General features: G+C 40.9%; 1 protein-coding gene across 4 annotated transcripts in view; it reads right to left on the bottom strand.

Moving 5' to 3' along the window:
- IL1RAPL1 (interleukin 1 receptor accessory protein like 1) overlaps positions 1-24,340 on the bottom strand; it is a 636,262-nt gene that overhangs the window by 323,146 nt on the left and 288,776 nt on the right. The gene's annotated exons all lie outside the window — the stretch shown is intronic.

The following is a 24,340-nucleotide window of genomic DNA, read 5'->3' as shown; positions in this document are numbered from 1 at the left end:
GGCTAAAATGTATTATTAATATGGGTTACATGTAGCCATGCATATGCACTATACTTGAGAAAAATTTTTCTAAAAGCCCATTCCAGATAAATGCAGATGCAGCAGTGGTTGGGGGAATAAACATTCAAAGGATAATAATGAATGGATTAGCAAAAAACTAAAAACAGGATCTATTTATATTTTGTTGTAGTGGTTGCTATGTCTGGTCATGTTCGAAATCTTCATTAATGACTTAGATTAAAAAGCAAATAATACACATGAGCAGTAAACTTGCAAGTCAGGTGGCTAGAAATTGTAAAAAAGAACAATTTGTCCTATTACTATATTGTTCACTACACTTATCAACTTCTTTTTATCTAACCATTTCCCCTTCTTCAGTCCCATCTGTGGAATAAATTGTTGCAGTGATGATGAACTGATAGATTCACTAGGCTCAAACTTCCCTCTGTCTAAATTTCCATTACCACACCTTCCTACTACCAATCATACTTCCTTCTTACTTTTATAATTGAGGAAACACTTGAATTATTTTAAAAAATGAAACTTCAGAGATCCTTTCAATGAAGTGGCTGAAGTACCTAATCTCTGTTTTAAGCTGCAAACAGTTATTGCACCTGATAATAGCACAATGTAGGGAATAAGATGAATATCATTTACCCAGTTGTTTCCTTGAATAGCTTTTGTGGATGAAGTAAACCACAGTATATCACTGTCCTCATAATGAGATCGTTCTGCTGGATAAACAAGCTCCCTGCAGGCTTTACCTGCTGATCAGACCCAGCGAACCAAATATTTACCCATTCTGAAGGGGCCCTCGCCGCCATCCTCAAAATTGCACACACTGATTCAAGGGAAAATTTGATTCAGAGAAGTAGAAAATTGAGCCACTAACTCCTGGGTCTGTTGCTACAACCTGGTTTAATAACAGAGCTTCAATTCAATTTCTACGTTCTGTGAGGTAATACAAGTCCCAGAGTTTCCAATACAGCTCAAGAAATCTAAATTCCTGTTATATCTTACCAATTTAAGTAGAGAACTAAAACAAACCAAAAGTCCAGAAAGGGAAACCGTACAAACAACATGTAAAAAGGACTGTAATAAAAACCATAGAAGATATGAGAATTTTTACATGCCTGTATTTACAAATAACACGAAGGCATTTAAGATAAAAAAAATTTTAATCCTTCATTCATATCATAATTGCCAGCTAGCACTGCTACTGTACCATGGCCAGCTATCAACAATACTAGTATGTTCAGAAGAATCTTTGTATATTTTACAAATTGTTTCTTTCTATAAGTTTAGCACAATGATTTGTAATTTAGCAAATGTAAATAATATTTGTGAATTTGTTTCAGACGTGCAGAGAAATTTTGGGAGGGGCAAGGGAGATAATATGTGGAGATGCTGCATTACGAATGGATGAACCTGTCAATTCTGGCATCTCTCAATTTCTCATTTTCCCAGTCTTAAATTCATTCCACATCAGTGGTTTTATTCTGTTTTTTTTAATTAAAAGGTCCTTACGAAAATTGTAAATTTGTCCTAAAATGCTAAATTTTGCATGCAATTTTGCCAAATATAAACATTTTTGCAATCATCTCTAATATAATGCATTTTTGTATGCTATATTTTCTGACATATACATTTTAGGTGTACAGTGGTACCTCGGGTTACAGGTGCTTCAGGTTACAGAAGCTTCAGGTTACAGACTCCGCTAACCCAGAAATAGTACCTTGGGTTAAGAACTTTGCTTCAGGATGAGAACAGAAATCACGCGACGGTGGTGCAGTGGCAGCGGGAGGCCCCATTAGCTAATGTGGTGCTTCAGGTTAAGAACAGTTTCAGGTTAAGAACGGACCTCCAGAACGAATTAAGTTCTTAACCCAAGGTACCACTGTACTCTCCCTTATATTAAAAGTATTTTTGAGCTCAAATTTTGCATAACAAAATTCAAAGAAGTGCAAATTGAATTTTGTTCCTGTCCCTAGTCCAGAATGCAGTGTTTGGTTTTAATTCAATTGGCTAGCTAGTGATCATTCCACTAAAACTAAGCTAGTTTACGTCATTTGCAGCTGACACCAAGCTGGGAGGGGTAGCTAATGCTGCAGAAGACAGAATTGGGATTCAATATGACCTTAACAGATTGGATAACTGGGCCCCAACTTACTTAATTTCAATAGGGACAAATGTAAGGTTCTACACTTTGGCAAGAAGAACCTGCTTCATAAGTATAAGGCGATGGACACCTTGCTTGCCAGTAAAAGGTAAAGGTAAAGGTACCCCTGCCCGTACGGGCCAGTCGTGTCCGACTCTAGGGTTGCGCACTCATCTCGCTCAAGAGGCCGTGAGCCGGCGCCGTCCTAAGACACTTCCGGGTCACATGGCCAGCGTGACGAAGCTGCTCTGGCGAGCCGGCACCAGCGCAGCACACGGAAACGCCGTTTACCTTCCCGCTATAAAGTGGTACCTATTTATCTACTTGCACTTAAGGGTGCTTTCGAACTGCTAGGTGGGCAGGAGCTGGGACCGAACGACGGGAGCTCACCCCGCCGCGGGGATTCAAACCGCCGACCATACGATCAGCAAGTCCTAGGCACTGAGGTTTTACCCACAGCGCCACCCGCGTCCCTCTTGCTTGCCAGTAGTACATATTAAAAGGAACTAGCGGTTGTAGTACTGTGTGCGCAGCTATCTCCTGGTGGGCAAGCTTCAAGTTTTGCAAGAGAGCAGCTTCAGTCTCCAGCTAGTAAGCCATGGTGCAAAAGTGGGGGAGCGCTGCAGAATGGAAAGAGGAGGCTTTGGGGGAGGCAAGGAAGGGGGGGGAGAGATGAGCACCCTCCCACCACCACCGAACTTTCTCTCTTTCCAAAGACATGTTTCAAACAGTCAAAAACACTCAAGGAGAGTGCTAATCAGGATGGGGGTGTTTGTGGTTTGAGCCCCAAGAGAGCAGCCTGGAGGGCTGTATTTGATTCCCGAGCCCGATATTCCCGATCCACATTCTCATCTAACACCCTTAACAAACAACATGGGGACACAATTTTCTAGTTTGCATCAGGTAGCAAAATATCTTGGGCTGCTCCTGGTATTGGAGCACTCTGGGGAGGAACCCGCAGCACCACAAGCTCCTAGAAAGTAACTTATCCCAGAAAGAGTTGGGCATTAACTGAGATTTTTTGAGCCTCTATCTCCAGTCTGCCACTGCCAGGCTCTGCTCCCTTTTGAAGAACTAGAATCTCTAAAGGGCCAATCCTGTGGCCAGAAGAAAGGCAATTCTGCATTGGACTGGCAAGGTAGTGTGGGAAGCACAATTATCCAAGCACAGGAGAAGCTGCCTATGAGGTCCTGGTTTCAATTCTATGGCCCCTCGTGTCATGGCATTTGGTTCAGTGTGCTGCAACCTACTAGATTTGATCTAGTATAATCCTGTTCACTAGATTCCAACTTGGTGCCCTGGTTGCTGCTGGACTCCATGCTCATGCCATCTTCTCCTCAAAGTCACCATTCATACACACCCCATCTTAGTGTGGGGGGATAGAGAGCTTTAGACTCCCCATCCTGGCTTGTTGAGACTTCAGCGTGGCTTTCCCTATTGGCACCAGGAACAGCTAAGTAGCACACAGAGCTGTTATATGAGCAGCAAGGAGGGGAAGGGATGAATCAGCTAGGAAGAGACTGCGTGGTAACCAGTTGTAGGCCACATGCATCTACAGGCCTAGGATTCCCCACAAGTGAGGACTCTGAAATGCTCGACATTTCCTCTGCAAAAGTTGATGGAATAAATCAGAGAAATCCATATACTTCAGTTTAATCAAGAGTCTCTGGGATGGTTCCAATAGACTTTGGTGTGAAATGTAGTTTCAGAATAAGCTGTCTGCAGATCTCATGGTTCAAAATATATGTGCAGCTTCTTCCCTTCCCTTTCAATTCACATTGCACTATGTAGCCTCATGAAACAGTTTTGTGCTTATAGGTAATTTTGCATAGTTGACTCGGAAGTTATATGCCATGGGGGTAAATACAGTGAATTGGTAAAGTAACCTCAGTAGGCAAAGCTAATGATAAATGCTGTATCTTTACTGGAAACACATTATAAGATTGGCTGTTTCAATCAAAACACACTTTAAGGCACAGAAAAAAAATATACTTTGGCTAAAGCCGAGCATGTGAACACCAGACTTGGATTTTCAAAAGAGGTTAATGGAGTTCAGTACTCAAATCTCATCAAGATTTATAGAAATTAGATGCAAAACTCCCTTGGCTCCTATAAAATTCCCAGACCTGGTTTATTTGATAGCTGGCAATTCCAGGTAATTGATTCACTCTCTCTGTCTCCCCCACCCCTGAAAGAAAACAAACTGGTAGTATAAGAGATGGAAAAACTAACCCCTTAAACAACCCTTATACATGCCATAAAAATCAAACATACACAAAAATGTGCTTTTTATGACACAGTCACAGAATGTGTCAAATGTTACTGTCTCCACAGTCCTCTCCCCCACCTCCTATCTTCAGGTGTAATAATTTTCTTCTTTGTGTTGTCGTACAAACCCATTATCCTACTGACATTAATAAAGGAATAAATGTTGGTTCATACTCATCTAGGAGATGATATATTGTCTTTTCCTGCTTCTATCTAAATGCTCTAAATCTGGGAATCTCTCAGATTTCATCACAACTGTGACCTACCAATCCTATCTGCATATTACAGTACAAGTGTTGGCTGCTTCTACATGGCATACAAATACCGTTGCTATTCTATTAAAAATCCATAACCAAATATTTGAATACAGTCCTTCAGGGCTGTACCACATCTCTGCCTGGATAGCTACTACACATTGGCTTTTTAGACTTGACGAGGAAGTGAATGTCAGCTGCATCATCAATGGCCATCATGCCAGAAGCTCCCCTCCTTTCCCTATTCTGACCCTCCCCTTGAGTTTGGTTGCTACAACACATCAAACGATCAACTCTGGTTCCTCCCACTATTAATCTGTATCTAACCAGCCCATGACAATGACATTCTTATTAGATTTATATTTAAATCTACTGCACTGAGTAGCTAAAATCAATAATAATAATAATAATAATAATTTATTATTTATACCCCGCCCATCTGGCTGGGCCTCCCCAGCCACTCTGGGCGGCTTCCATAAAAACCAAAAATACAGTAAAATATCACACGTTAAAAACTTCCCTGAACAGGGCTGCCTTAAGATGTCTTCTGAATGTCAGGTAGTTGTTTATCGCTTTGACATCTGCTGGAAGGGCGTTCCACAGGGCGGGCGCCACTACCGAGAAGGCCCTCTGCCTGGTTCCCTGTAGCTTTGCTTCTCGCAATGAGGGAACCGCCAGAAGGCCCTCGGCGCTGGACCTCAGCGTCCGGGCAGAATGATGGGGGTGGAGACGCTCCTTCAGGTATACTGGACCGAGGCCGTTTAGGGCTTTAAAGGTCAGCACCAACACTTTGAATTGTGCTCGGAAACGTACTGGGAGCCAATGTAGGTCTTTCAAGACCGGTGTTATATGGTCTCGGCGGCTGCCCCCAGTCACCAGTCTAGCTGCCACATTCTGGATTAGTTGTAGTTTCCGAGTCACCTTCAAAGGTAGCCCCACGTAGAGTGCATTGCAGTAGTCCAAGCGGGAGATAACCAGAGCATGCACCACTCTGGCGAGACAGTCCGCAGGCAGATAGGGTCTCAGCCTACGTACCAGATGGAGCTGGTAAACAGCTGCCCTGGACACAGATTTGACCTGTGCCTCCATGGACAGCTGTGAGTCCAAAATGACTCCCAGGCTGCGCACCTGGTCCTTCAGGGGCACAGTTACCCCATTCAGGACCAGGGAATCCTCCACACCTGCCCGCCTCCTGTCCCCCAAAAACAGTACTTCTGTCTTGTCAGGATTCAACCTCAATCTGTTAGCCGCCATCCATCCTCCAACCGCTTCCAGACACTCACACAGGACCTTCACCGCCCTCACTGGTTCTGATTTAAAAGAGAGGTAGAGCTGGGTATCATCCGCATACTGATGAACACCCAGCCCAAAGCTCCTGATGATCTCTCCCAGCGGCTGCATGTAAATGTTGAAAAGCATGGGGGAGAGGACAGAACCCTGAGGCACCCCACAAGTGAGAGCCCAGGGGTCTGAACACTCATCCCCCACCACCACTTTCTGAACACGGCCCAGGAGGAAGGAGCGGAACCACTGTATGACAGTGCCTCCAGCTCCCAGCCCCTGAAGACGGTCCAGAAGGATGTTATGGTCGATGGTATCAAACGCCGCTGAGAGATCCAGCAGAACTAGGAAACAGCTCTCACCTTTGTCCCTAGCCCGCCGGAGATCATCAACCAGTGCGACCAAGGCAGTTTCAGTCCCATGATGAGGCCTGAATCCCGACTGGAAGGGATCCAAATGGTCCGCTTCTTCCAGGCGTGCCTGGAGTTGTTCGGCAACCGCTCGCTCAATCACCTTGCCCAAGAATGGAAGATTTGAGACTGGGCGATAGTTGGCCATCGTGGCCGCATCTAAAGATGGTTTTTTAAGAAGCGGTTTAATAACCGCCTCTTTCAGCGGGTCTGGGAAGGCTCCCTCACGGAGGGAAGCATTCACCACCCCACGAAGCCCATCGCCCAGTCCTTCCCGGCTAGCTTTTATAAGCCAGGATGGGCAAGGATCCAGGAGACAGGTGGTTGGTTTCACTCGTCCAAGCAGCCTGTCCACATCCTCGGAGGTAACAGATTGGAATTGATCCCACTCAACTTGACTAGACAGAACTCTAGCACTCTCCCGCCCCAGCCCTGCTCCCATGGTGGAGTCTACTTCTTCCCGAATCTGAGCGATTTTATCTGCAAAAAACTTTGCAAAATCATTGCAGGAGAACATGTGGCCCGTACTGGGCCCCGATGTTGCAGGTGGTTCCGCTAAATTGTGAACCACCTGAAAAAGTCTCCTGCTGCTGTTTTCTGCAGATGCAATAGAGGCGGCGAAGAAATTCTTCTTCGCCGTCGCTATCGCCACTTGGTAGGCTCGACGTTGAGCTCTAACCTGTGTCCGGTCAGATTCGGAATGAGTTATCCGCCACCGGCGCTCTAGCCGTCTCAACGATTGTTTCATTGCCCTCAGATCCGTGGAAAACCACGGGGCTGTCCGGGCTCCATGCAATCGGAGAGGGCGCTTCGGAGCCAAACAGTCAATAGCCCTGGTTAACTCCACATTCCAGCGGGCCACCAGGGAATCAGCTGAAAGGCCATCAACATGGGATAAAGCATCCCCTACCACTCTCTGGAAACCATTTGGATCCATTAAGTGGCGGGGGCGGACCATCCGAATTGGTCCCACCTCCCTGCAGAGGGGATGGGTCGCAGAGAAGTCCAGTTGCACCAGGAAGTGATCTGACCATGGCACTTCTTTCGTTTCGCTTTTACTTAGTGTCAGATCACCAACATCCATAGAGGTAAACACCAGGTCCAAGGCATGTCCGCGGCTAATCTAGCCGCGTCTCATCAGCTGGCCTCTAGCTGCAGCTCTCTCACACGCACGAACGTTGCTTATCTTTATTGCTGACCTCCATAACCTATTCGGAGTCAATTTAGTCCGGGGGTCCGGCACACTTCCCTCGCGCAGCTCTGACCCTTCTCAAAGACCTTTGACTCCAGCAGAGTAAACACAGCAGCAGCAGAAGCAGGAACGTTCTTCGTGTGGTGGCAATAATTCAGGCTGACACTTAGCAGACTCCTTATCATTAAAGTCTTTATTCTCGTACAGATCAACACATCGTAAATCTTCCCGGTGAGACGCAACTCATGTCGACTCTCTCTCACACTGCGTGCGTCTTTCTCTCTCTCTCAGAGATACTGGCCACTCCCAGTGTTCTATCCCCGCCCTCAGAATGTGAGGCGTCATCACTCAGAACTCTTAACCCTGTAAGTTCTGAGCCACTCCCAACAGGTTGGGCCAGACTTATTCAGGGACAGCCCCATGGAGGCCATGCTTTCCACGAAGTCCCGAGCGGCCCCTTGTAAGGTCGTGTCGGCATGGATGTTAAAATCCCCTAGGACGACCAAGCTAGGTGTCTCCAGGAGAACATCCGCCACGACCTGAAGCAGCTCAGGCAGGGAATCCTTGGTGCAGCGGGGAGGTCGGTACACCAAAAGGAATCCTGTACTGCCCCTATTGCCCAACTTCCAGAACATGCACTCGGAAAACTGGGTCTTCTCAATAGGACGCCTGGTGCAAACTAATGACTTCCTAAAAATCACTGCAACCCCCCCTCCCCGCCCACATGACCTGGGTTGCTGTGCGTAAGAGAAACCTGGTGGACAAGCAGCGGCAAGGACAGGCCCATCTGCTTCATCCAACCACGTCTCTGTTACACATGCCAGGTCAAGTCCTCCATCCATGATCAAGTCATGGATGGCAGTGGTCTTATGAATCATTGACCTGGCATTGCACAGCAGCACCTTCAGGTCATGTGGGTATCCCTTGCTGATTCTAGTATCCATCCGGTCAAGACCAGACCCGGAGGCAGGAATAGTCCTCAGACAACGACTAAACCTGCCTCCTCTGTAATGACATGGTCTAGTTGAATATGTGACAGCTTTCATTCAGGCAGCAATTCCTAAAAATTATTATGCAGCACATTAGTGTGTCCCATATACACTGGCAGAAGTGTGCCTGTCTTTTCCCCATCCAGAATGACCTGTCTTTAGCTGTGATTCCTGCTCTGCAGGGGGTTGGACTAGATGACCCTCGGGATCCCTTCCAACTCTACAGTTCCTTGATTCTGTGAATTCTACAGAGATGGATAATCCAGCACTATGTTATCTTAATGCACCTTTGAGATGTCTTATTTCACATACAAAATTGGCTAAGGCTTGTCAGTGCATGAACACCAAGTGAATGGAAAGCCATTTAAACGTGTATGTTAGTACTTATAGGATTCACAATCACAACACGAGTAGAGAATGTAGGTCTTGCATACTTGCCCTTCCTCTTCCACCTCCCCATGTTGAATAGAAGGTTTCTCATAATGTTCACCTGACCTTCAAACTGCCTGTAGAACTTCCCATTCAACAAGGGAAGGCTGGAGTAGAGCTGGTAGAAACAGAGTGCATAGGGGTATTGGGGAGGCAGTAGTAAGAACGGCCTGAGAATATTCCACATGTGTTATTTCCAAATTAAAAGCAGGATAACAGGAAGAACACATCTGATGGATGTTCCATTAAAAGGGGCTATCACTGAACTCAAATTTATGTTCTCTTTTCTCATGTACACTTATTGCTCATCTGGCCACAGACACTCCATACTCTCCAATAGCTTTTGACTGCTTTCTTCACCAATGGCTCCTGAGTAAATTTAGCAGTCATGGAATAAAAGGATGGGGACTAATATATCAATAACTGGTTTAATAGTTTAATAGAGACCAATAATAAACTGAAGGATGTAAAAGACGGTGTTTTTCAGATCTGTATCGCAACCAGTTGCTTTTAACTTGTACATAAATGATCTGGAGTTGAGGGTGAGTAGTGAGGTGACGAAGTTTTCTGGTGGTACCAATTAAACACTTAAAAACTAAAAGGGCACTGAGGAGCTCCAAAAACATCTCCAAACTGTGTAAATGGGGGGGGGGATGGAAGATGTGGTTCAAGGTAGTAAAAAAATCCTAACTTTCTGGGCGATAAGGCTCTCACTGGGTACTAATGAGGATGATTATATACAGCAGGTGATATTCATGTAACTTCTACTAAGAATAGAATTAATGAGCATAACTAAATTAGGTCCATTAATTTAAATGGGTCTGCTCAGAGTAAATCTTAGTTGAATACTACCCTGTATCCAGAATCAGAGGTAGCAGGCCTCTCAATACCAGTTGCTTAGGGATGCAAGCAAATGAATACTGTTGTGCTCATGTCCTGCTTGTAGCATCTGGTTGGGAAACAGGAGGTTGACCTAGATAGATTTTTTGTGTCATCCAGCAGGGCTCTTTCTATGTTATCAGTGTTGCCAAAGCACTGGCAGACACACTTCCTTCTTCCCATCAAAATCAGATACAGTCATACCTCGGGTTACAGACGCTTCAGATTGCATTTTTTCAGGTTATGGATGCGCCGAAATCTGGAAGTACCGGAACGGGTTACTTCTGGGTTTTGGCGGTCGCACATGCGCAGAAGCACTAAATCGTGCTTTGCACATGCGCAGAAGCGCAACACGCGTGTGCGCAGACGTGCCGCTGCGGGTTGTGAACGTGCATCCCACACGGATCATGTTCGCAACCTGAGTGTCCACTGTAGGCAGAAGCTAGATACTAATAAATCTAACACTATATTAGAGGTTGTGGGGTTTTTTTTTAAAAAAAAAATAAAGCTATGATGGTTGTCTGAGGTACAGTCATTTTATACAGGATGTCAATGAAGTTAAAACTGCGGTGGAACAACCTTATAACCTGGGTATCCCTGTGAGAGGAAACATTACAGACTGATGCTTCACTCTGCTTGATCTCTGTGCACCTTTACAATCTTTACAATGCCTCAAAGGCACTGAGGTAAAGAAAGTGCAGTATATATTTTAATGTCAAGCCACAGGACTGAAACAGTTTTTGATCTGAGATTATTTAGAATTTCCTTTGGGGCTGAGATTTCTAATACATTCTCTTAGCCTCTCTTAACCCCACTGTTCTTATATCCTGGCAACATAGGTGCTATTGTTTTTCTATGCACTTTTTACAGGGTAACAATTTACCATTGGCAAGTTTTTGCCACCTCAAGATTCATAATCTTTTAGCATGGAAGGAAGCTACATGGAAACAAAGATCTGCTACAGACTTGCGGAAAACTATTTCTACCATGCATCCCAGTTAATCTCAACACCTAGCAACATATTTGTATACTTATTTCTGATTATATTTCTTAGACACATTATTAAGAAATGTCTTGAGTACAAGAAAAAAGGAGTGACTAAAAAATGACATGTAGATTTATTTTGTTATATATTAAAATAAATAAACCTAATTATACAAGGCGATTCTGCATCATGTTTTTTGTCTTTTGTATGCTGTGAACCATCTAGAGAACACTGTTTGAGAGGAGGTACAAAAGTATAACAGCAAACAACAGCAATCTGGGAGGAAGAATGGAATAGTAATTTAATAATGAATGAATGAATGAATGATTCGCTGTGGTTGAAAATACTGTAACAGTGGAGGAACACTGCTCTTCCCTTCCTTTGTCCATCCCTCTCCCAGTTGGTTGCTCAGAGATAGAATGCTAATAACGATGATTAAATATTTAGTTTTATGTTATGATAATAAACATAAGCTCCAGAGGTGCATGTATTCATTTAAAGATGAATGGAGAATCTAACTAAATGGGGCCCCTTCAGATGTACCTCTGCCCAAAACAAATGAAACTGCCTTAGAACAATTCCACATCAAGATATTCTGGGGAACAAAATGATCATCAATATGTGCTTTGCTACTCTGCTGCCATGGGGGTCAATAAAAACAGTAGGTTTTTTTAAAAAAAAACAGGTGGGAGAAAGGAGATACTCAAAATTGAACATGAAACACACAAATTAACATGAATAAAACATGAAATAATGAGAAATAAATCCCAAAGCTATCTATCTCCTTGGGCATTACAAGCAAGGCTTGTGCACCCTGACTTCAGGCCTAGCCGGTGATGCTGACCAGCTACAGAGCTTTATGCCTTATACCTCTGAGCAGAGAAGTCTCTATGCTTCTGCTGCAGAAGTTCCAACTTCTATGACAAGCAGGCTAGACCATTCAAGATGCAATCGTCAGTCACTGCCAGGATGATGAACTTGGTGTGGTTGGGAATTAATTTATGGAGCCGATTCAAATTGCCACTCTCAGTCTTACCCGCCTTGTTGCTACCCCATGTAACACAGAGATAATAATGTGTTCTTCAGAGTTATCTAATGAATAATTGGATAAAGTATGTGAAATACTTTGAGCACCCAGGAGTAGTGCTATATAAATGCTAAGATGAATGTTGAATCATCTTCCAGTTGCTTGGCAACCATAAGGGTTTATTTCCCTTTTCCTAGTACCTGGCTAAGCTGGTACCATGAAAGGCTAAGAAAGGAAACAGAGAAGGACGCAAAGTCGAGTGAGAATGGTAGCAGGCAGGAGTGGCTTCTTTCCAAGCAAGAGAGACATTGCAATATCAGAGGAGAATCAAACATAGGCAGAAGAAACAGAGTTGAAGATAGATGCTAATCTAGATTGCCCAGAAGCTGCTCTATACAAATAAAAAAAATGTATACACAATTTTTAATGTTGTCATGCTTATATGTCTATGTTCATATTTCACAAGGAACAGAGAAGTAAGCAACTGATTTACTTGCAAAGCACATCAGGTACAGGTAAGAAGTAAGAAGAAGAAAATCCTATGCGCTACACTGCAGTAAAACTCTGATGGGATTAAATTTCACTCTATGGCGTACAGTATATTTTTCACGCATATAATAGACAACATAAATTGGATGAGGCCCATTAGTTTAATCACATGATCCTCACAGTCACCCCCTCCAAGAACTTTTCTATTTTTGGTTTTACAGAGTTATGTTCATTAGTGACCATGTCGGAACAAAAATATGGGTTTTTCTTTTTTGTGAATGTGAGAATTTAAGGTTCAATATTCATTGGAGGCTTAATAATTCTTTTTTGCAGCGTTTCACATGATTATCTGTTTCCTGGATGACATGACATTTTATATTACAGAGACTTAGTTGGAAACTCTATAGCTAGGGTCGCATTGAGATTTGCACTTCAAACAGGATTAAAATCCTTCTATTTCACACTTCGTTGATTGAATCTATTTTCCCAATTTAACACAATAACTTTTCAGAGCACAACTGAATTTCCCATGTTATTTTTTGTAAAATATTTATTGCCTTCTACAGAGAAAATGCATTTATGTTTGACACCTTTTTGACACTTGCCCCCCCTTCATCAGTCTCACAGATTTTTCTTCTTCTTCAATCCAGATGACCCACAAACTCTAAACAGCAGGGAAACGTGCACAGCTACAATTCAGACAAGATAACCTTTATGCATCTGAATTATTTAGCTTACCTATCATGTGCCAATTTGCCACAGTGTGCAAGAAAAATGCCAAAGGGACCACAGGATTGCTAGAGGCTCTTCAGATTTCTTTTCTGAATTGTGTTTATCAGCATTTGCCTTTATTGTGGTTAATTAAGGAAACACTAAACAATTACCAGGTTATTTTCTTCTGTGCATAGTTACCTTCCCTAAATACGATCATTATTTATTTTCATTGCATTTCTGTTTGCATATTTGTCCACTAACTACAGCATACATGACCACCTCACAAAACCCCCGCAAGGTAGTCAGGCTAAGAGTTAAAGACTATCATTACCCTAGAGTGTGATTGAAAGTGGGAGAAGGAATTACCCATAGGGCCAGTCCCAGAGGTCCATACTAATCCTAGAGCACTTGCAAGAGGAGTCCATTGTCCAAGTACCTTTCCAGCCTGGTGAGGTAACATTGCCCATTTCTAACATCCAGCACTCCAGGTCAGAAGCCCTAGTAGAAACACAGTCTCCCCCACTCAATCAGAATCAATGATTGAAAAAGCAAGTTGGATCTCTTTAAAGAGGTGAAGAGGGAGACACATACAAGAGGCAGAGTTTATGAAAGCCAATCACTAAAGCATATTCTAAAATTATGTTTCAGTTATTCATACTAATGAAGACTCACTCATCCATAAACATTCTATATATTAATCCGGTAAGTGAGGGAATTCTTCTAGAGCATTTTAGGGTACATTCAAGATAAGACTTAGGTTTTTTTGTAACTCAAACAAATACGGGAGAGCAAGTATTGTTCTACATTGTGTATTCAAAGTGAACTAATTTCTAAATAATAATTCTATTTTTATTTATTGCATTTATAATTTGCCTCTAGCTTTGAAGCTTGGGCACTGTTCTATGCACTTACAAGACTGTTTTGGAACACTATTGGAAACACTATTGGAAAATGAATATTTTGGGTTTATATGCAAAACTGTAGCATCTCTGAATGCTTATAAGGCATAAATAAAACAATTATTTTTAAAATACCACAGGTTCATTTTGTAGTAGTTTGTTTTATTCTAACAAGACGTTAACCTTGTGGGGGGCGGAAACCAGGAAAACACAACATCCTTTTTACAGTGGGATACAGGATTGATGCATTTGCAGAACATGTTGTAAACAGATCTCCTAGTACTCAGAACAGTGGATTATGTACTCAGTCAGTTTGAACCAAATATTATAAGTGGATGAATACTTCGTGATGAACTTAAAATGATTGTTGGCTTAGCTCTTTTGCTGTTTGAGAATCATTTGAAAGTGGATGAATTTCATTAATCTCTCCAGTTAATGCAAACATGTTCTAGCTATATTGTTAGGCATGTTCAGTTCCCTTTGATTAGTGAAAACATATGGTATATTTCTGGTAGTTTAAGTAATACTCTGGATAAGCAATACATTTCAAATTCAATTACTATATTAGCAGCATCACAAAATGGTACTTTCAAATCAGGCAAAAGTACCTGTGTTTAAACATGATTAGGGATATTTATATGAACAAATGTTATTCCTCCAACACTGTGGATATGAAAAATCTGCTTGTTCAAACATTTGCCAGTGGTACTTCTCATATGACACAAATATGGTTGAATAAAGCAGCTGTTCAGAATTTTAATTCTCTAACCACATTTCAAAGCTTTCAGCTCCTTATGTTTATAATCTCTCTCTCTCTCTCTCTCTCTCTCTCTCTCTCTCTCTCTCTCTCTCTCTCACACACACACACACACACACACACACACACCACCACCACCACCACCCTTGACTGTTTATTTTCTGATGCTGAATTATCACTACCACCATCATTATTATTAAATAAGTGTTATACAGAGTAACAAGGAGAAAACAGGTCCCTCCTCTGAGAATTTTATAATCTAAATTCTGGATAGAGATTAGAATACCAGAATGTGACAACAGATTCCTAGGAAAGAGAAAGTTGAAGTAGTTGGGATAGAGTGAGCAGAGTACGAATTTGAGTTTTTGCAGCAGAAGCAGAGAGGAAGGGATGCACACAAAATTCTCTACTTTGTTTATGGATATGGAAATTGAGAGGAGCACTGTAAAAGTATCCTGACAGTTTGAGGTGAGTAAAAAAAGAAGAAGAAAAATCCTCAGAAGATATATCAGAAAATTATTTCTAAGAAATTTTGGGCTAGGTCCACATAGCAGAACATTTTAAAGTTACATGTTTTCTGTTAAAGCTTGACATCATATATAGGTCATCTAGGCTGACATTCATGTGCATATATACTTCACCTTCCTTGAGGGAAAACATCTGGATTCTCTGTAAACTAACAGTTACCCATGAATTATGCTACACATAATCATCTAGAATTGTCCACAGTCAAGTACACATGGCATATATCCACAGATGCATAACTGATGGGGAAGAGAATAATTTCATAAAACTGTATTGTTTTGATGATTCCTTTTTTTTAGCCTATGACCTTGCTAATTGAGAAGGTTTGTGCCTGTCTACCTTTTACGGTACAGAACTAGCTGCTTTTAGGTACTGTATGTAGTGAACAGTCATACAATTTGGCACCCCACCCTAATTATTCTTATTCTTCCCAGAGGTACCCGTATAAATATAAATGTATGTATGATGGTTATTTTGCACCCCTTGGCCCAGAACCCTGTGCAGGGGAACTGCCCACACTGCAGCTTTGCTCTCACCATAGTGCGTCTGATCTTACTTTCCTCCTACTAACATGAGCCACCATATGAACCAGGTGGATTCACCCATCAGTAGTAGGGTTTTCAGATGCCTAGATCTTTCTCAGTGGTAGAATCTGGGCTTTCAAAGTGTAGCAGCATGCTGTGCAATGCCAAAATTCAATATGCACGCCTCTCACCTTCCGTTCTAACAAAAAAAAATTTTTTTCTTCCAGTAGCACCTTAAAGACCAACTAAGTTAGTTCTTGGTATGAGCTTTCGTGTGCATGCACACTTCTTCCGTTCTAAGTCATTCTTGTGGCACACGCAATGCTTGCAAATTGGTCACACTCCCCTAAATCGGTTCCTGCTTTGTCCTGTGCCACAGCAAACTGTATAAGCTGTAACAATTATGGCTGTGACCATTGGTAACCCCTTTTCTCTCTTAGTGTGCTTCTTGCTCTTCCAATCCATTCCTTCTCTGCGCTACAAGTGCAACTCTATTTACCTTACAAATAAGTGGCTTGATCATTGTGCTCCAGATAGGAGCACTTGACTTTAGCCTACATATTTATCATGCTTGTTCAAACAAAATATGGACATTTCAAATTCTAGCATGCAAACATATGGCATATCAAATACATTTTGAGAAATAAACTGACATCTGTCCAGAAAAGTAGTATTGTGCCATTCCCCCTGTGTGTTTTCTTATTTAACTCCCACATAAATTGCACCCTTTTCTACATTCCTATCCCAAACACAGGATCTGTGTTTTGTATTAAATGAAGGCAATTTATGCTGCAGAGAAGTTCTTTCAGTGTCAGAGCTAACAGACCAAACACAAGAGGTGATTCTCTCTTTGACATATGCTTTGTTTTAAATGGTATTTTAAAGTCAGCAAATGCAGTCGTAATATTATCTGTTATAAAAGATTAGGCATATAAGTGATAATTAAACTGCTGAGCAGCTGCCAAACCATCAGTGCTGACACATACAGCCACTGAAACATCGAGGTGTTATTGAAAGACAACTGCAATAGTATTTTTAACACCTCCATCTATTCTGTTATGTTGACAAAATGCCTCGATTATACTACATGGTTTGAGGACACCATAACACAGTCTACTGTGCTGCTGCTGAGCAAAACAAAGAGAGCCAAGGATCTCCCTGCCCACAGCACTTTCATCTCACTCTGCTTTAACCTTGGTTTATTTGCTCTTCCCAGGATGGCCTCCTGGCATTTGGTTAAGGGTTTCAGCAACATCCCTGCAACCCAGGAGTGGTATGAGGGCAGGATGGGGCTGCACAGCTCCCCTGGCTTTACAGTGCCAAGAGGGGAAGAGGTGAGGTGGTGGCAGTGGTGGGCTGGTGCAGTGGAGGCACAGTGGCAGAGCCAATTCAGCTGATTTCCCAATGCCCTATCCCTCCTTCTTGGTAACATATGGTACTGCTTTGATCAGAAGATGTAAAAGGAAGGCATTTTATCAGCATACTAGTTACACTGCAGCCCAAAGTTAAGTGATAATTTAATTATAACATTTTAAACTCTGCAACCTGACTTTTCAACATTTGATTAACAGCCCGAAGACAAAAAATTCAGACTCAAAGGATTGGCTACAGTTTCTTTAACATATTTATGCTAACTTTTCCATAAGTTTTCATTCCATGCTGTGTAAAAGCAAGAGCCAAGAGCAAATTACAATCCTCCTTTCACTTTTTATACATTGCTCCTTTTATCCCTTGCCTTGTCTGCTGCACCTTATAATTGTCGTGAGGAAATAAATGGTTTAATCTTAACTGAAGGTGAAAAAGCTTCATAAAATTCTTAATAATTAGAAAATTGCACCATAACTGGTGTTTTGCTGTAAGGAAGAGAAAAGGGTAAAAATAAAATAATATGTAGAGCTGTCAGCAGTAATGAGATAAAAATGAGATAAAGTAATACATTATTATGCTGCTAGGTAGTAATGCCTTCTCTACGTATCCTGGAGTATAATAATGGCAAGGCAATGGGCGAGATGTGTGAATTAAAATTAAAATAGAAAGTAAGAAAAAGTTCATCAGTGCTTTTGAACCTTTCCACAGAAAAAGTAAAATACCTGTAAGGTTACCATATATTTTGAAAATTATTTGACCCTATAAAATCTATTTTGTTTTGCTACAGGGACATAATGGAAATGTTAGCTGTTACTATTTCATAGTTTGTGTTCATAGCAGATGTTTTCACCATGCATAAAGAATTTACAATGAACTGGTGGAACACACACGCACGCACGCACACACACATTAGTATTTTAGTTTTGGTTGCCTCTCTTCTCATAGGACCTTCAAAGCAGCTAATAAAGTAGAACAGATAAAAGTACAAAATATGACAATAAAAGAGAAAAAATAATAAGCATGATAGCAGAAATCATTTATACTCTGTCATAAGGATCAAATAATCTCTTGTAGCATCAAATCTGGCCCCTTGAGGAATGTTTATACTTGACACACCAAAAGAGAAGAGAATGCAGGGCAAGAAGGCCTCTTAATTGGCCAATTATGAAATAGAGAGTAGAGGTTGGAATATCAATTTTCAACATTTTATCAAAACACCCGGCTAGCAAAATTACTGTATTTAAGTATTTTTGCCATATAATAATAATAATAATAATAATAATAATAATAATAATAATAATAATTTATTTATATCCCGCCCATCTGGCTGAGTTTCCCCAGCCACTCATATGCTGAGAGGCTAGTTGTTTGCTTTGACATCACATCATTTCAACAGAATCTTTCAGATGTTCAGTGAAGAGTGCTGTGGGGATTGGGAAGAAAGCACTGTCACCATGCCAAATGAACATCTTCATTCAGTGGCCTGGATTCTATAAGGCTATGTCTGAGACCACACCATACAAACATGAAACCTGCTTTTTTTCAGGGTTCCGAACTGAGTGGACTTGACAGAGCCCTAAGTAGCTCTGTGTACGTACGCTCCGTGTATACATTTAAATTATTTTTGGGTACAAGGTCTGTCACCATAACCCTAGCTCCTCCCAGATGTAGTTAGATTTTTATGGTCCTTGTAGCACTCATGTCTTGTGCTTTGTTGACACTGTTGCATTAATAAATATTTGGATCAAGGTAACCAAAATGATTCTGGGCACAATGTTTAGTAGGAAAACAAATATATAATGAATATATGAAGATTTGTTGTACTGACTGAATTCAAAACTGGATTACTGCAATGTCCTCTTTGTGGGCTTTCCCTTGCTCTTAGTCTAGACACTATAGTTAGTACATGATGCTACAACATAATTGCTGACAGGACTGAGGACTTCCAACACATTACAATGCTGCTCAGAGTTACTGTATGCACTGACTGCTAATGTTATTGGGCCAAGTTCAATGTTTTACTTGTAGTATTCAAAGCTCTTAAAAGCTTTGAACCAGTTTAGTTGAAGGATCGTCTTAAATGGAGATGCCAGGGACTGAATCTAGACCTTTTTGCATGCCAATGACGAGCTTTAATACCTTCCAATAAATTTAGATCATAATTATGGTGCAGCATAGATGACAAGTGAAATTTCATAGGGACTTTCAAGTATGCTTATTTGCATATAGCTTTAAAATGTTTTAACTATACAATGTTAATGACAAAAGGCACCAAAATATAACATGATAGATTTAGTGTCAACTTCAGGCAACTAAAACTCATTTTAAAACAACACATTTGATTGCTTTTAAGAACAACCACATTGCCCAGACTCTCTGGGCAGAGGACAACACTCTTTATGAGACTATATACATTTACAGCATAAAAAAAAAAAGTACCACTACCGTAGTTTAATTGTTCTTGAGCATCGTTTCTTTTTCTGAAACTAGGTATGTTGATACACAGAGAAATCGGCTTTGTGTTTGTATCTTAATGTAATCTTTCAGTTTAAAAGCCTTGAGACAGGGCTGAGAATCCATTACACTTTTATTCAAAAGGGTATTAAAATTTAAAAGTGGAAATATTTGCAATGTTTTCAAATGAGAAACAAGTTAATTAACAATGCAATTACACAAGCTTTTATATGTGTTCAAGCCCACATTCTACCCAGAAATGATTAGCTCAATTTTCATAATGTCCTCAGACAAGCTGTCAAACCTGCTTCTTTCCTTTGATTTATCTGCAAAAACCACTACCTTACTAGTATTAAATTATTCAACATCACTAAACAGAATATTTAGGGGAATCTCTTAAAAGCAAATCATTATTCATGTCAAAGCTTTGTGTTATTTGAATTTATACATTGCAATTATTAATAGGTCATTCAGAAAGTTTCACTGCAATACATATATAGGTATGTATATTGATATAGATAGATATATCCATCCATCACTATGTTGCTCTGTTGCCTAATAATTTTAGAAAACATTATATTTGCCCATTTTAGGAGGACATTAGGAGGTCACTGATACATTAAAAGGTGAGCTGTTGTTTTTCTTTTCAGTCAACATAAATTAAGTCACTGAAGCAGATAAAATTATTTCTTTCCACCTATTATCTTCTCCCAACTGATTCTTTTCTAGCAGAAGTATGCACATACATCTGCCTGTGTGCATCTCTCTCTCTCTCTCTCTCTCTCTCTCTCTCTCACACACACACACACACACACACACACACTTAACCAATGAGACTTAGGCCTTGACTATAGTTTGAACTTCATTTTGACTCTGAGTGTGTTCACATTACCATCTCATAGCGCAGCGAATTCCCCCCTGCAATGCATTTCATGGCTCTTCCCCCTTTAGCTGTTCACACCAGCAAGGTTTCATTAGTGTCAGATTCATTTCTGTTTGTGTACACACCAGGAGAGGTTGACAGATGGGGATGTATTTAGCCCCTGCGAAGGTGTTCACACCTTGGTTACAGACAAATTAGGAATGGCTAAAGGACCCCAACTGGTGTGCAGCTATTTGGAGGGCAACTCAACAAACAGCAGTATTTTATAATAAAGCACAGGATACACGGGCATTTTGGATAGCATCATGTGAACTTAGATTTAAAACCCAGCACTGGAAATGCAGTGAGTGTATAGTGACTTTGGAGACTACAGTATATAGTTTCAGGTCAAGACTGATGTATTCACTGCTACTTTTAATAAATAGTGATATCTATTGCTTTACAGCTATTATAAAGTTATGCTACCATATTACTATTTTACCATTGTTTCATGATTTACCATCACATTTTTTGTTCCTCAAGTATTTTGTGATGACTGGTGATCACATTATACCAGATCGTATCACCATAATCATCATCCTATTGTCGTCATATATGAATGGAAGATGCCTTATGAAATTAAAAGACAGCATGGATATATATTTGTTGAATAAATAAATAACAGTCCTTAACATTTGTGAAGAAGCAGGGCCATTATTTCCAAACCCTGCCTGGACCGCCTTCCTCAGCTCCACGTCTCATTTCTCTTGTTTGTTCCTCATTTTACTTCCCACCAATGATTTCTTCCTGCAAAAACATTCTCCCAAGATAATCTGACCATGTATGAGTCTGCACAGATAGCAGCAAAAGGTTGTACCTGTGGAAAGCTAACCCCGCGCTTAGCTGAAGATAATACGGTCTATTCAGTTCTGTGTTTCCCCACCCCCATTGCACATATAGGTCATGATCTGCAAATAACAAAACAACTAATTTCTTGTGACAGGAGTTCTTGATTTCTGGAAATAAATGCATGCAGAGCTAATGGATCTTATATTGACACACTTAGGGTTGCCATGCTTTTTACTCAAAAATGTTGAGATTTTTTAAGTTGTTGAGCCAAACCACAATTTTTCAATTGACTTGCCTAAGATCCAGAAAATGGAAATTTCCCCCATACATAGACACGCTGTGGCCTGCTCTGTAAATGTGAGCACTAGATACACACAAGTTGTTCAATATAAAAATGCACTGAGTTATATTTTTATAGCGTGCATATCCAAATGGGTTACTTTTTTGTCATGTTTGCTCAGTGATGGCTTTCTATTTGAACCATTAATGGTGACTGGATGACAGAGAATTATTATCCTGTTTTGGAGATCTTGATATAAACAAGGTCACTGCATATTTCAGAATATATCAGTGTCTGTTTTCATGGGGAAAGGAAAGCCTAGTGCCATACTATGATGTTAATTGGGCCAATGGGAAAAGATATCGGGTAAGTGACTACCCTAGATATTTCTTGACTGTGAGTGGATCTTTGTTGCTCTTGAATGTATTGACTTTGGTTACATTTCCTACAGAAAACTCCTATTTAAATAATGCATAAAGGTCTCTCAAACCTGCTCCATATCAATGCAAGTTGCAATGTATAGCAAGGTGTATCCTGGGACATGAATCACTGGCACACTAAACAACCGTATTTGTAATTCCCTATTCCTCTCTCTATCACTATTAACTAACAGATTATTTATCAGTGCAGGAGCAAAACTATACTATACAGGACAGCTATTATTGCTTAAAAAAAATAAAAAAATAACATTACTGCTGCTAAGCATGCATCTGAATGCTAAAGAATAATATTCAAATTATGAAAATAACATTCAAATTATGACCTTAAATTTACCGTATTAAGCTTTTTTATTTTTATTTTTATTGAAGTTGAAAATTACTTTCCTCCAGCTGATTTGTTGCAAAGGGGAGGGAGGGAGGGAGTAAGCAGAGCTGGTTATAATGAAATACAAGGAAGTCAAAACAACCATTACATACTGCGTTATGGTTCTATCTCAGTGACCTTCATTCAATCACACTACCACTAATTTTGGAGTTCTAAGGAGAAATCTGATTAAATCGCTGATATGCCAATCTGAGTGAGAGGTGAAAAGAGGCTAGGAATCACCATCCATTAAATGCACTTGCTTTAATTTTTGTTACAATTACATCAGCATTACCAAGTTCATAACATTACTTTTTCTAGCGGGACAACTATCTATTCACTGTAGTCTTTTGTACTTATGCACACCACCCCAATCTCTAAGCAGTGAGAGATTCCAGGTTCCAGGTGCTTACCCAGGTTTTGTGTTTCCTTTTGGAAATGAGGCACAGTGGATACTGTAGTGTCTTTAGGATATATGGTTTATTTACACATATACAGTGGTACCTCGGGTTAAGTACTTAATTTGTTCCAGAGGTCCGTTCTTAACCTGAAACTGTTCTTAACCTGAGGTACCACCTTAGCTAATGGGGCCTCCCGCTGCCGCCGCCATGCGATTTCTGTTCTCATTCTGAAGCAAAGTTCTTAACCTGAAGCACTATTTCTGGGTTAGCAGAGTCTGTAACCTGAAGCGTATGTAACCTGAAGCGTATGTAACCCGAGGTACCACTGTATACAACCTGAGCCTACAGTGGAAGGGTTCACAGCATTAACATCTCAAGAGCATCTTGATTCTCCCATAGCTGCAGCCTTAGATTCCAACAGAAACCAACCATTGCTCTGCCTCTCTGGCTTTCCAGCTTGCTGTTTGCTTCTCCGCCACATCACTAACCTCTCTACTCTAAACTCCTACTTTATCTGTTAAGAGGGAGCTCCACCCATTAGCCGTCTCACACCAAGTCCACTTGATCCTTTGTTCTCTTACAGCCCATTATCACCTCAAAACAAGAAACTGGCTTAATTAGCTGTGATTAGATTTTGACACTTGTTGGATCCTGGGATTAGGGGTGTCTGGCACTCTCAAACTCATAGCAATATTACAGGTGCCCTTCAGCTGTTTGCCACAGGATAGTGGGAATTGTAGTTTAGCAATATCTGGAGGTCTTCAGGTTTCTTATTCCTGGTCTAGGGACAGGAACTATTGAGATTTGTACGTGTGCAACGTGCAATTCAGATCCATGAGATTTATCTCCAAGTTGCCGATCTGCCAAATGCCCATGCAGACTTTTGTTTTGGGCCTTTCTTGTTCTTCTGTGCATAATGTATGAGCTACATTCAGATATCTGAAGGCTGCACTGCTCATGACCCTTCCATTACAAAATCTCATTTTTGCCTTGTCTGTATTACTAAGATCTCAGGGTGGTGCAAAATATACTAGCCTAAAATACCCACTTCACTGAAGGCTGAAACTCCTTTCATGTTCACTGCATTTCTAGGGAAATCCTAAATCATGAAGGCAGTAAGGTTTTTGACCAACACACCTCAGTAAATAGCTGAGTTGCAATAGCCTGATAGAATGCAATTCCCTGCATTTCCTCTATTTCTTGCAACCCAAGGATAAAGCCTAATGTTGTAATAAATTTTGTGTGCACCCTGTAATGGGCTCACCAGTTTCTTTGATCATTTTTCTCCCTATGTAAGAATAATATAGTACTTGCAAAGCCCTTTGACGGGGAAGTATTTGCCATGTAGCCTAGTCATAAACTATTATTTACTTTTAAAGGTTAGTTTTTAAATAAATAGGAACATGCAAGTCAGTGGCTTTATTATTTATTCTGCTTTGCCTCAGCTCACCTCCAGCACCTCATTTCTCATAGCCAGTAAGCCGTTTGCTTACATTTAAATGTAGATGTCTGATACAGGATCTTTTCTGTTGATATGCACTA

Source organism: Podarcis filfolensis (assembly GCF_964270895.1).
Source record: "Podarcis filfolensis genome assembly, chromosome: 4".
NCBI classification, from domain to species: domain Eukaryota; kingdom Metazoa; phylum Chordata; class Lepidosauria; order Squamata; family Lacertidae; genus Podarcis; species Podarcis filfolensis.
Note: the sequence above shows the minus strand (reverse complement) of the source record. Positions and strands in the feature narration are given on the sequence as shown.